This window comes from Hyla sarda, unplaced genomic scaffold (assembly GCF_029499605.1).
Source record: "Hyla sarda isolate aHylSar1 unplaced genomic scaffold, aHylSar1.hap1 scaffold_59, whole genome shotgun sequence".
Lineage (NCBI taxonomy): Eukaryota > Metazoa > Chordata > Amphibia > Anura > Hylidae > Hyla > Hyla sarda.
Window position 1 is genome coordinate 72,117 of NW_026610603.1, and position 15,980 is coordinate 88,096.

Genomic DNA, 15,980 nt, shown 5'->3' on the forward strand with positions numbered 1-15,980 from the left:
GATGACAAGGGGATGATGATGAGGATGTTAATGACGGGTCTGGATGATGACAGGGGGGGATGAGGTATTTCCCACCCTAGGCTTATACTCGAGTCAATAACTTTTCCTGGGATTTTGGGTTGAAATTAGGGGTCTCGGCTTATACTCGGGTCGGCTTATACTCGAGTATATACGGTATATTTTTATTTTTATATATATTTTATATAATATATTTTTTTATCTACTCTTTTTTATTATTTATTTTACACTTTTTAAATCCCCATAGGTATCACTATAATAACTATTATATGCAATTGTTATTTTAGTGCTTTCCAAACAGTGTGTCCCTGGCTGCTGCAAAACTACAACTCCCAGCATGCCCGGACAGCCGTTGGCTGTCCGGGCATGCTGGGAGTTGTAGTTTTGAAATAGCTGGAGACAAGAAGATGGTAAGAGACCTCCAGCCGCCGTCTGAACTCATTGGACCCCCGCAATCACATTGAGGGGGTCCGATGAGCCACCTAAAACTAACCGACTTCTGTCATTTATCCTATAGATGCCATGTTTGGCATTGATCACAAGATCTAAAGGGTTAACGGCCTGCAGATAGCAGCCAATACCCACCCACTATGAAACCAGCACAGCTCCAGTGCTCGCTTTGTGGCCGCGCCATAAATGTACGGCACTGGGCGGGAAGTGCCAGGCCGCCGCTCCGTATATGTACTACCTGGGTCCCCTAGGGGTTAAAACTATATAGTCCAATAGACACAAGTTTGTGTGGAAAGCAAAAAAAAAAAAAAAAACAGATAAAGATAAAAAGAACAAAAAAAAAACAATACAAATGTGCATGCTACAGTACAATAAATACAGGGACAACACAAAAAATCCAATACTAACTCTCGCTGCGACATTGGGAACCCTTTGTGACCCTTTCAACGTGTTTCTCCCCTATTCTTTCAATAACAGGTTCATCAGGGGACGAAAAAACAAGCAGAAGTAAAGATAGTAACGACGACCTCCCTGTAATGTCTGGAACTGGAGAAATTAAAGGGTTGTGGAAACCATTCTGATAAAGTGACCCTAGGGGGAGCAAAGCATTGTGGGACATGAACACGGAGCTGAAGCTTCTGAAGAAGTATGAGGTGCGTGTCAATCTCAGCTGTGCAGTTCATCGTCATGACAGGGCGTGCAAAGATAATAGTAACCCCAGAGACCTGTAATACTGACCACAGTCCAGAAGAGGGCAGCAACTCCCTGAGCCTTCCACGTATCCGATGTATCAACAGAAGGATGGGGAGTCGGGGGGGGGGGGGGGGTCTGGTTGGGGGATATAGTGGTGGAGCAGACGACTTCTTTAAATAAATTTAAAAAACGCCTCTGAAGAATAAAAGCAATCTGATAGGTTGCTATGGGCAACTGCACCGCTCTTCCTCTACACAGGATTGGATGAATCTAACATATAGACCTTCATCCAAGGAAAGGGTCAAGGCCTTAGTCCCTGTAGATCCTAAGTCTCCAAACTGTGGACCTCCCACTGCTGCAAAACTACAGCTCACAGCAGTACATGTGTGATATTACACAGAGATGTCAGTATTACATGTGTGATATTACACAGATATCAGTATTACATGTGTGATATTATACAGAGATATCAGTATTACATGTGTGATATTATACAGAGATGTCAGTATTACATGTGTGATGTTACACAGAGATGTCAGTATTACATGTGTGATATTACACAGGGATGTCAGTATTACATGTGTGATATTATACAGGGATGTCAGTATTACATGTGTGATATTACACAGAGATGTCAGTATTACATGTGTGATATTACACAGAGATGTCAGTATTACATGTGTGATATTACACAGAGATGTCAGTATTACATGTGTGATATTATACAGAGATGTCAGTATTACATGTGTGATATTACACAGGGATGTCAGTATTACATGTGTGATATTACACAGAGATGTCAGTATTACATGTGTGATATTACACAGAGATGTCAGTATTACATGTGTGATATTACACAGAGATGTCAGTATTACATGTGTGATATTATACAGAGATGTCAGTATTACATGTGTGATATTACACAGAGATGTCAGTATTACATGTGTGATATTACACAGATGTCAGTATTACATGTGTGATATTATACAGAGATGTCAGTATTACATGTGTGATATTATACAGAGATGTCAGTATTACATGTGTGATATTATACAGAGATGTCAGTATTACATGTGTGATGTTACACAGAGATGTCAGTATTACATGTGTGATATTACACAGGGATGTCAGTATTACATGTGTGATATTATACAGGGATGTCAGTATTACATGTGTGATATTACACAGAGATGTCAGTATTACATGTGTGATATTACACAGAGATGTCAGTATTACATGTGTGATATTACACAGAGATGTCAGTATTACATGTGTGATATTATACAGAGATGTCAGTATTACATGTGTGATATTACACAGGGATGTCAGTATTACATGTGTGATATTACACAGAGATGTCAGTATTACATGTGTGATATTACACAGAGATGTCAGTATTACATGTGTGATATTACACAGAGATGTCAGTATTACATGTGTGATATTATACAGAGATGTCAGTATTACATGTGTGATATTACACAGAGATGTCAGTATTACATGTGTGATATTACACAGATGTCAGTATTACATGTGTGATATTATACAGAGATGTCAGTATTACATGTGTGATATTACACAGAGATGACAGTATTACATGTGTGATATTACACAGAGATGACAGTATTACATGTGTGATATTATACAGGGATGTCAGTATTACATGTGTGATATTACACAGAGATGTCAGTATTACATGTGTGATATTGCACAGAGATGTCAGTATTACATGTGTGACATTATACAGAGATGTCAGTATTACATGTGTGATATTACACAGAGATGTCAGTATTACATGTGTGATATTACACAGAGATGACAGTATTACATGTGTGATATTACACAGAGATGACAGTATTACATGTGTGATATTACACAGAGATGTCAGTATTATATGTGTGATATTACACAGGGATGTCAGTATTACATGTGTGATATTACACAGAGATGTCAGTATTACATGTGTGATATTACACAGAGATGACAGTATTACATGTGTGATATTACACAGGGATGTCAGTATTACATGTGTGATATTACACAGAGATGTCAGTATTACATGTGTGATATTATACAGAGATGTCAGTATTACATGTGTGATATTACACGGGGATGTCAGTATAACGTGTGATATTACACAGAGATGTCAGTATTACATGTGTGATATTACACAGAGATGTCAATATTACATGTGTGATATTACACAGAGATGTCAGTATTACATGTGTGATATTACACAGGGATGTCAGTATTACATGTGTGATATTATACAGAGATGTCAGTATTACATGTGTGATATTACACAGGGATGTCAGTATTACATGTGTGATATTACACAGAGATGTCAGTATTACATGTGTGATATTACACAGAGATGTCAGTATTACATGTGTGATATTACACGGGGATGTCAGTATTACATGCGTGATATTATACAGAGATGTCAGTATTACATGTGTGATATTACACAGGGATGTCAGTATTACATGTGTGATATTACACAGTGATGTCAGTATTACATGTGGGATATTACACAGAGATGTCAATATTACATGTGTGATATTACACAGAGATGTCAGTATTACATGTGTGATATTACACAGAGATGTCAGTATTACATGTGTGATATTACACAGAGATGTCAGTATTACATGTGTGATATTACACAGATGTCAGTATTACATGTGTGATATTACACAGAGATGTCAGTATTACATGTGTGATATTATACAGAGATGTCAGTATTACATGTGTGATATTACACAGAGATGTCAGTATTACATGTGTGATATTACACAGATGTCAGTATTACATGTGTGATATTATACAGATATGTCAGTATTACATGTGTGATATTACACAGAGATGACAGTATTACATGTGTGATATTACACAGAGATGACAGTATTACATGTGTGATATTATACAGGGATGTCAGTATTACATGTGTGATATTACACAGAGATGTCAGTATTACATGTGTGATATTACACAGAGATGTCAGTATTACATGTGTGACATTATACAGAGATGTCAGTATTACATGTGTGATATTACACAGAGATGTCAGTATTACATGTGTGATATTACACAGAGATGACAGTATTACATGTGTGATATTACACAGAGATGACAGTATTACATGTGTGATATTACACAGAGATGTCAGTATTATATGTGTGATATTACACAGGGATGTCAGTATTACATGTGTGATATTACACAGAGATGTCAGTATTACATGTGTGATATTACACAGAGATGACAGTATTACATGTGTGATATTACACAGGGATGTCAGTATTACATGTGTGATATTACACAGAGATGTCAGTATTACATGTGTGATATTATACAGAGATGTCAGTATTACATGTGTGATATTACACGGGGATGTCAGTATAACGTGTGATATTACACAGAGATGTCAGTATTACATGTGTGATATTACACAGAGATGTCAATATTACATGTGTGATATTACACAGAGATGTCAGTATTACATGTGTGATATTACACAGGGATGTCAGTATTACATGTGTGATATTATACAGAGATGTCAGTATTACATGTGTGATATTACACAGAGATGTCAGTATTACATGTGTGATATTACACAGAGATGTCAGTATTACATGTGTGATATTACACAGAGATGTCAGTATTACATGTGTGATATTACACAGATGTCAGTATTACATGTGTGATATTATACAGAGATGTCAGTATTACATGTGTGATATTATACAGAGATGTCAGCATTACATGTGTGATGTTACACAGTGATGTCAGTATTACATGTGTGATATTACACAGTGATGTCAGTATTACATGTGGGATATTAAACAGAGATGTCAGTATTACATGTGTGATATTACACAGAGATGTCAGTATTACATGTGTGATATTACACGGGGATGTCAGTATTACATGCGTGATATTATACAGAGATGTCAGTATTACATGTGTGATATTACACAGGGATGTCAGTATTACATGTGTGATATTACACAGTGATGTCAGTATTACATGTGGGATATTACACAGAGATGTCAATATTACATGTGTGATATTACACAGAGATGTCAGTATTACATGTGTGATATTACACAGAGATGTCAGTATTACATGTGTGATATTACACAGAGATGTCAGTATTACATGTGTGATATTATACAGAGATGTCAGTATTACATGTGTGATATTACACAGAGATGTCAGTATTACATGTGTGATATTACACAGATGTCAGTATTACATGTGTGATATTATACAGAGATGTCAGTATTACATGTGTGATATTATACAGAGATGTCAGTATTACATGTGTGATGTTACACGGGGATGTCAGTATTACATGTGTGATATTACACAGAGATGTCAGTATTACATGTGTGATATTACACAGGGATGTCAGTATTACATGTGTGATATTATACAGAGATGTCAGTATTACATGTGTGATATTATACAGAGATGTCAGTATTACATGTGTGATGTTACACGGGGATGTCAGTATTACATGTGTGATATTATACAGAGATGTCAGTATTACATGTGTGATATTACACAGGGATGTCAGTATTACATGTGTGATATTACACAGGGATGTCAGTATTAGTGTTGCTCGCGAATATTCGCAAAGCTAATTTTATTCGCGAATATCGCATATTCGCGAATATAGCACTATATATTCGTAATTACGAATATTCGTTTTTTTTTTTTTTTTTCCACAGTACACATCACAGTGATCATCCCTCTCTCCTTCCAGCTTGTGTGGTGTAAAGAAGGCTCTAATAGTACTGTGTGAAACTGGCGTGCACATTTTCGCATATGCGAAAATTAGCATATGCTAATTTCCGCATATGCGAATTTTCGTTTATGTTAATTTTTATGCAAATTTTCACATACGCGATTTGTCGCGCATGCGAAAATAAAACGAGTATATTACGGATATGCGAATATTTGAGAATATATGACGAATATTCGTTCATATATTCGCGAATTTTCGCGAATTCGAATATGGCCTATGCTGCTCAACACTAGTCAGTATTACATGTGTGATATTATATAGAGATGTCAGTATTACATGTGTTATATTACACGGGGATATCAGTATTACATGTGTGATATTACACAGAGATGTCAGTATTACATGTGTTATATTACACGGGGATATCAGTATTACATGTGTGATATTATACAGAGATGTCAGTATTACATGTGTGATATTACACAGAGATGTCAGTATTACATGTGTGATATTATACAGAGATGTCAGTATTACATGTGTGATATTACACAGAGATGTCAGTATTACATGTGTTATATTACACGGGGATATCAGTATTACATGTGTGATATTACACAGAGATGTCAGTATTACATGTGTGATATTACACAGAGATGTCAGTATTACATGTGTGATATTATACAGAGATGTCAGTATTACATGTGTGATATTACACGGGGATGTCAGTATTACATGTGTGATATTACACAGAGATGTCAGTATTACATGTGTGATATTACACAGAGATGTCAGTATTACATGTGTGATATTACACAGAGAAGTCAGTATTACATGTGTGATATTATACAGAGATGTCAGTATTACATGTGTGATATTATACAGAGATGTCAGTATTACATGTGTGATATTACACAGAGATGTCAGTATTACATGTGTGATATTACACAGATGTCAGTATTACATGTGTGATATTATACAGAGATGTCAGTATTACATGTGTGATGTTACACGGGGATGTCAGTATTACATGTGTGATATTACACAGAGATGTCAGTATTACATGTGTGATATTACACAGAGAAGTCAGTATTACATGTGTGATATTATACAGAGATGTCAGTATTACATGTGTGATATTACACAGGGATGTCAGTATTACATGTGTGATATTATACAGAGATGTCAGTATTACATGTGTGATGTTACACGGGGATGTCAGTATTACATGTGTGATATTACACAGGGATGTCAGTATTGTATGTGTGATATTACACAGAGATGTCAGTATTACATGTGTGATATTACACAGGGATGTCAGTATTACATGTGTGATATTACACAGGGATGTCAGTATTACATGTGTGATATTACACAGAGATGTCAGTATTACATGTGTGATATTACACAGAGATGTCAGTATTACATGTGCGATATTACACAGGGATGTCAGAATTACATGTGTGATATTACACGGGGATGTCAGTATTACAGGTGTGATATTATACAGATATGTCAATATTACATGTGTGATATTACACAGAGATGTCATTATTACATGTGTGATATAACACGGGAATGTCTGTACTACATGTGTGATATTACGCGGGGATGTCAGTATTACATGTATGATATTATACAGAGATGTCAGTATTACATGTGTGATATTATACAGAGATGTCAGTATTACATGTGTGATATTACACGGGGATGTCAGTATTACATGTATGATATTATACAGAGATGTCAGTATTACATGTGTGATATTATACAGAGATGTCAGTATTACATGTGTGATATTACACACAGAAGTCAGTATTACATGTGTGATATTATACAGAGATGTCAGTATTACATGTGTGATATTACACAGGGATGTCAGTATTACATGTGATATTACACAGATGTCAGTATTACATGTGCGATATTATACAGAGATGTCAGTATTACATGTGTGATGTTACACGGGGATGTCAGTATTACATGTGTGATATTACACAGGGATGTCAGTATTACATGTGTGATATTACACAGAGATGTCAGTATTACATGTGTGATATTACACAGATGTCAGTATTACATGTGTGATATTATACAGAGATGTCAGTATTACATGTGTGATATTACACAGATGTCAGTATTACATGTGTGATATTATACAGAGATGTCAGTATTACATGTGTGATATTACACAGAGATGTCAGTATTACATGTGTTATATTACACGGGGATGTCAGTATTACATGTGTGATATTACACAGAGATGTCAGTATTACATGTGTGATATTACACAGAGATGTCAGTATTACATGTGTGATATTATACAGAAATGTCAGTATTACATGTGTGATATTACACAGGGATGTCAGTATTACATGTGTGATATTACACAGAGATGTTAGTATTACATGTGTGATATTACACAGAGATGTCAGTATTACATGTGTGATATTACACAGAGAAGTCAGTATTACATGTGTGATATTATACAGAGATGTCAGTATTACATGTGTGATATTACACAGGGATGTCAGTATTACATGTGTGATATTACACAGATGTCAGTATTACATGTGTGATATTATACAGAGATGTCAGTATTACATGTGTGATGTTACACGGGGATGTCAGTATTACATGTGTGATATTACACAGAGATGTCAGTATTACATGTGTGATATTATACAGAGATGTCAGTATTACATGTGTGATGTTACACGGGGATGTCAGTATTACATGTGTGATATTACACAGAGATGTCAGTATTACATGTGTGATATTACACAGAGAAGTCAGTATTACATGTGTGATATTATACAGAGATGTCAGTGTTACATGTGTGATATTACACAGGGATGTCAGTATTACATGTGTGATATTATACAGAGATGTCAGTATTACATGTGTGATGTTACACGGGGATGTCAGTATTACATGTGTGATATTACACAGGGATGTCAGTATTGTATGTGTGATATTACACAGAGATGTCAGTATTACATGTGTGATATTACACAGGGATGTCAGTATTACATGTGTGATATTACACAGAGATGTCAGTATTACATGTGTGATATTACACAGAGATGTCAGTATTACATGTGTGATATTACACAGGGATGTCAGAATTACATGTGTGATATTACACGGGGATGTCAGTATTACAGGTGTGATATTATACAGATATGTCAATATTACATGTGTGATATTACACAGAGATGTCATTATTACATGTGTGATATAACACGGGAATGTCTGTACTACATGTGTGATATTACGCGGGGATGTCAGTATTACATGTGTGATATTACACGGGGATGTCAGTATTACATGTATGATATTATACAGAGATGTCAGTATTACATGTGTGATATTACACAGAGAAGTCAGTATTACATGTGTGATATTATACAGAGATGTCAGTATTACAAGTGTGATATTACACAGGGATGTCAGTATTACATGTGTGATATTACACAGGGATGTCAGTATTACATGTGTGATATTACACAGAGATGTCAGTATTACATGTGTGATATTACACAGAGATGTCAGTATTACATGTGTGATATTACACAGAGATGTCAGTATTACATGTGTGATATTACACAGGGATGTCAGAATTACATGTGTGATATTACACAGAGATGTCATTATTACATGTGTGATATAACACGGGAATGTCTGTACTACATGTGTGATATTACGCGGGGATGTCAGTATTACATGTGTGATATTACACGGGGATGTCAGTATTACATGTATGATATTATACAGAGATGTCAGTATTACATGTGTGATATTACACAGAGAAGTCAGTATTACATGTGTGATATTATACAGAGATGTCAGTATTACATGTGTGATATTACACAGGGATGTCAGTATTACATGTGATATTACACAGATGTCAGTATTACATGTGCGATATTATACAGAGATGTCAGTATTACATGTGTGATGTTACACGGGGATGTCAGTATTACATGTGTGATATTACACAGGGATGTCAGTATTACATGTGTGATATTACACAGGGATGTCAGTATTACATGTGTGATATTACACAGATGTCAGTATTACATGTGTGATATTATACAGAGATGTCAGTATTACATGTGTGATATTACACAGAGATGTCAGTATTACATGTGTTATATTACACGGGGATATCAGTATTACATGTGTGATATTACACAGAGATGTCAGTATTACATGTGTGATATTACACAGAGATGTCAGTATTACATGTGTGATATTATACAGAGATGTCAGTATTACATGTGTGATATTACACGGGGATGTCAGTATTACATGTGTGATATTACACAGAGATGTCAGTATTACATGTGTGATATTACACAGAGATGTCAGTATTACATGTGTGATATTACACAGAGAAGTCAGTATTACATGTGTGATATTATACAGAGATGTCAGTATTACATGTGTGATATTACACAGGGATGTCAGTATTACATGTGTGATATTACACAGATGTCAGTATTACATGTGTGATATTATACAGAGATGTCAGTATTGCATGTGTGATGTTACACGGGGATGTCAGTATTACATGTGTGATATTACACAGAGATGTCAGTATTACATGTGTGATATTACATAGAGAAGTCAGTATTACATGTGTGATATTATACAGAGATGTCAGTATTACATGTGTGATATTACACAGGGATCTCAGTATTACATGTGTGATATTATACAGAGATGTCAGTATTACATGTGTGATGTTACACGGGGATGTCAGTATTACATGTGTGATATTACACAGGGATGTCAGTATTGTATGTGTGATATTACACAGAGATGTCAGTATTACATGTGTGATATTACACAGGGATGTCAGTATTACATGTGTGATATTACACAGGGATGTCAGTATTACATGTGTGATATTACACAGAGATGTCAGTATTACATGTGTGATATTACACAGAGATGTCAGTATTACATGTGTGATATTACACAGGGATGTCAGAATTACATGTGTGATATTACACGGGGATGTCAGTATTACAGGTGTGATATTATACAGATATGTCAATATTACATGTGTGATATTACACAGAGATGTCATTATTACATGTGTGTTATAACACGGGAATGTCTGTATTACATGTGTGATATTACGCGGGGATGTCAGTATTACATGTGTGATATTACACGGGGATGTCAGTATTACATGTGTGATATTATACAGAGATGTCAGTATTACATGTGTGATATTATACAGAGATGTCAGTATTACATGTGTGATATTACACAGAGAAGTCAGTATTACATGTGTGATATTATACAGAGATGTCAGTATTACATGTGTGATATTACACAGGGATGTCAGTATTACATGTGATATTACACAGATGTCAGTATTACATGTGCGATATTATACAGAGATGTCAGTATTACATGTGTGATGTTACACGGGGATGTCAGTATTACATGTGTGATATTACACAGGGATGTCAGTATTACATGTGTGATATTACACAGGGATGTCAGTATTACATGTGTGATATTACACAGATGTCAGTATTACATGTGTGATATTATACAGAGATGTCAGTATTACATGTGTGATGTTACACAGGGATGTCAGTATTACATGTGTGATATTACACAGGGATGTCAGTATTGTATGTGTGATATTACACAGAGATGTCAGTATTACATGTGTGATATTACACAGGGATGTCAGTATTACATGTGTGATATTACACAGGGAAGTCAGTATTACATGTGTGATATTACACAGAGATGTCAGTATTACATGTGTGATATTACACAGAGATGTCAGCATTACATGTGTGATATTACACAGGGATGTCAGAATTACATGTGTGATATTACACGGGGATGTCAGTATTACATGTGTGATATTACACAGATGTCAGTATTACATGTGTGATTTTATACAGAGATGTCAGTATTACATGTGTGATGTTACACGGGGATGTCAGTATTACATGTGTGATATTACACAGAGATGTCAGTATTACATGTGTGATATTACACGGGGATGTCAGTATTACATGTGTGATATTATACAGAGATGTCAGTATTACATGTGTGATATTATACAGAGATGTCAGTATTACATGTGTGATGTTACACGGGGATGTCAGTATTACATGTGTGATATTACACGGGGATGTCAGTATTACATGTGTGATGTTACACAGGGATGTCAGTATTACATGTGTGATATTATACAGAGATGTCAGTATTACATGTATGATATTACACGGGGATGTCGGTATTACATGTGTGATATTATACAGAGATGTCGGTATCACATGTGTGATATTACAGAGAGATGTCAGTATTACATTTGTGATATTACACAGAGATGTCAGTATTACATGTGTGATATTACACAGAGATGTCGGTATTACATGTGTGATATTACACGGGGATGTCGGTATTACATGTGTGATATTACACGGGGATGTCGCTATTACATGTGTGATATTACACGGGGATGTCGCTATTACATGTGTGATATTACACGGGGATGTTGGTATTACATGTGTGATATTACACGGGGATGTCGCTATTACATGTGTGATATTACACGGGGATGTCGCTATTACATGTGTGATATTACACGGGGATGTCGCTATTACATGTGTGATATTACATGGGGATGTCGGTATTACATGTGTGATATTACACGGGGATGTCGCTATTACATGTGTGATATTACACGGGGATGTCGCTTTTACATGTGTGATATTACACGGGGATGTTGGTATTACATGTGTGATATTACACAGAGATGTCGGTATTACATGTGTGATATTACACTGGATGTCAGTATTACATGTGTGATATTACATGGGGATGTCGGTATTACATGTGTGATATTACACGGGGATGTCGGTATTACATGTGTGATATTACACGGGGATGTCAGTATTATATGTGTGAAATTACACAGGGATGTTGGTATTACATGTGTGATATTATACAGAGATGTCGGTATTACATGTGTGATATTACACTGGATGTCAGTATTACATGTGTGATATTACATGGGGATGTCGGTATTACATGTGTGATATTACACGGGGATGTCGGTATTACATTTGTGATATTACACAGGGATGTCGGTATTACATGTGTGATATTACACGGGGATGTCATTATTACATGTGTGATATTACACGGGGATGTCGGTATTACATGTGTGATATTACACGGGGATGTCGGTATTACATGTGTGATATTACACAGGGATGTCGGTATTACATGTGGGATATTACACAGAGATATCAATATTACATGTGTGATATTACACGGGGATGTCGGTATTACATGTGTGATATTACACAGGGATGTCAGTATTACATATGTGATATTACACGGGGATGTCAGTATTACATGTGTGATATTACACGGGGATGTCGGTATTACATGTGTGATATTACACGGGGATGTCGGTATTACATGTGTGATATTACACGGGGATAACAGTGTTACATGTGTGATATTACATGGGGATGTCGGTATTACATGTGTGATATTACACAGGGATGTCGGTATTACATGTATGATATTACACGGGGATGTCGGTATTACATGTGTGATATTATACAGAGATGTCAGTATTACATGTGTGATATTACACGGGGATGTCGATATTACATGTGTGATATTACACGGGGATGTCAGTGTTACATGTGTGATATTACATGGGGATGTCGGTATTACATGTGTGATATTACACAGGGATGTCGGTATTACATGTATGATATTACACAGGGATGTCGGTATTACATGTGTGATATTACACGGGGATGTCAGTATTACATGTGGGATATTACACGGGGATGTCTGTATTACATGTGTGATATTACACGGGGATGTCGGTATTACATGTGTGATATTACACGGGGATGTCAGTATTACATGTGTGATATTACATGGGGATGTCGGTATTACATGTGTGATATTATACAGGGATGTCGGAATTACATGTATGATATTACACGGGGATGTCGGTATTTACATGTGTGATATTACACGGGGATGTCGGTATTACATGTGTGATATTACACAGGGTTGTCGGTATTACATGTATGATATTACACGGGGATGTCGGTATTACATGTGTGATATTACACAGGGATGTCGGTATTACATGTGTGATATTACACGGGGATGTCGGTATTACATGTGTGATATTACACGGGGATGTCAGTATTGAATATGTGATATTACACGGGGATGTCGGTATTACATGTGTGATATTACACAGGGATGTCGGTTTTACATGTGTGATATTACACAGGGATGTCGGTATTACATGTGTGATATTACACGGGGATTTCGGTATTACATGTGTGATATTACACGGGGATGTCGGTATTACATGTGTGATATTACACGGGGATGTCGGTATTACATGTGTGATATTACACGGGGATTTCGGTATTACATATGTGATATTACACGGGGATGTCAGTATTACATGTGTGATATTACACAGGGATGTCAGTATTACATATGTGATATTACACGGGGATGTCAGTATTACATGTGTGATATTACACGGGGATGTCGGTATTACATATGTGATATTACACGGGTATGTCGGTATTACATGTATGATATTACACGGGTATGTCGGTATTACATGTGTGATATTACACAGAGATGTCAGTATTACATGTGTGATATTACACGGGGATGTCGGTATTACATGTGTGATATTACACGGGGATGTCAGTATTACATGTATGATATTACACAGAGATGTCAGTATTACATGTGTGATATTACAGAGATGTCAGTATTACATGTGTGATATTACACGGGTATGTCGGTATTACATGTATGATATTACACAGGTATGTCAGTATTACATGTGTGATATTATACAGAGATGTCGGTATTACATGTGTGATATTACACGGGGATGTCGGTATTACATGTGTGATATTACACGGGGATGTCAGTATTACATGTGTGATATTACACAGAGATGTCAGTATTACATGTGTAATATTACACAGAGATGTCAGTATTACATGTGTGATATTACACGGGGATGTCAGTATTACATGTGTGATATTACACAGAGATGTCAGTATTACATGTGTGATATTACACAGAGATGTCGGTATTACATGTGTGATATTATACAGAGATGTCAGTATTACATGTGTGATATTATACAGAGATGTCAGTATTACATGTGTGATATTATACAGAGATGTCGGTATTACATGTGTGATATTACACGGGGATGTCGGTATTACATGTGTGATATTACACGGGGATGTCGGTATTACATGTGTGATATTACACGGGGATGTCGGTATTACATGTGTGATATTACACAGAGATGTCGGTATTACATGTGTGATATTACACGGGGATGTCGGTATTACATGTGTGATATTACAGAGAGATGTCAGTATTACATGTGTGATATTACACAGAGATGTCGGTATTACATGTGTGATATTACATGGGGATGTCGGTATTACATGTGTGATATTACACGGGGATGTCGCTATTACATGTGTGATATTACACGGGGATGTCGCTATTACATGTGTGATATTTCATGGGGATGTTGGTATTACATGTGTGATATTACACGGGGATGTCGGTATTACATGTGTGATATTACACGGGTATGTCGGTATTACATGTATGATATTTCACAGATATGTCAGTATTACATGTGTGATATTACACAGAGATGTCGGTATTACATGTGTGATATTACACGGGGATGTCGGTATTACATGTGTGATATTACACGGGGATGTCGGTATTACATGTGTGATATTACACGGGGATGTCGGTATTACATATGTGATATTACACGGGGATGTCAGTATTACATGTGTGATATTACACAGGGATGTCAGTATTACATATGTGATATTACACGGGGATGTCAGTATTACATGTGTGATATTACACGGGATGTCGGTATTACATATGTGATATTACACGGTGATGTCGGTATTACATGTGTGATATTACACGGGTATGTCGGTATTACATGTATGATATTACACAGGGATGTCGG

The 15,980-nt window shown here is 36.1% G+C and overlaps 1 protein-coding gene across 1 annotated transcript in view; it reads left to right on the forward strand.

Moving 5' to 3' along the window:
• Nucleotides 1–987: 987 nt before the first annotated feature.
• NYAP1 (neuronal tyrosine phosphorylated phosphoinositide-3-kinase adaptor 1) overlaps nt 988–15,980 on the forward strand; it is a 56,197-nt gene continuing 41,204 nt past the window's right edge. The window contains exon 1 of the mRNA XM_056554179.1: nt 988–1,121. The gene's annotated coding sequence lies outside the window, so the exon portion shown is untranslated. The remainder of the gene's footprint in view (nt 1,122–15,980) is intronic.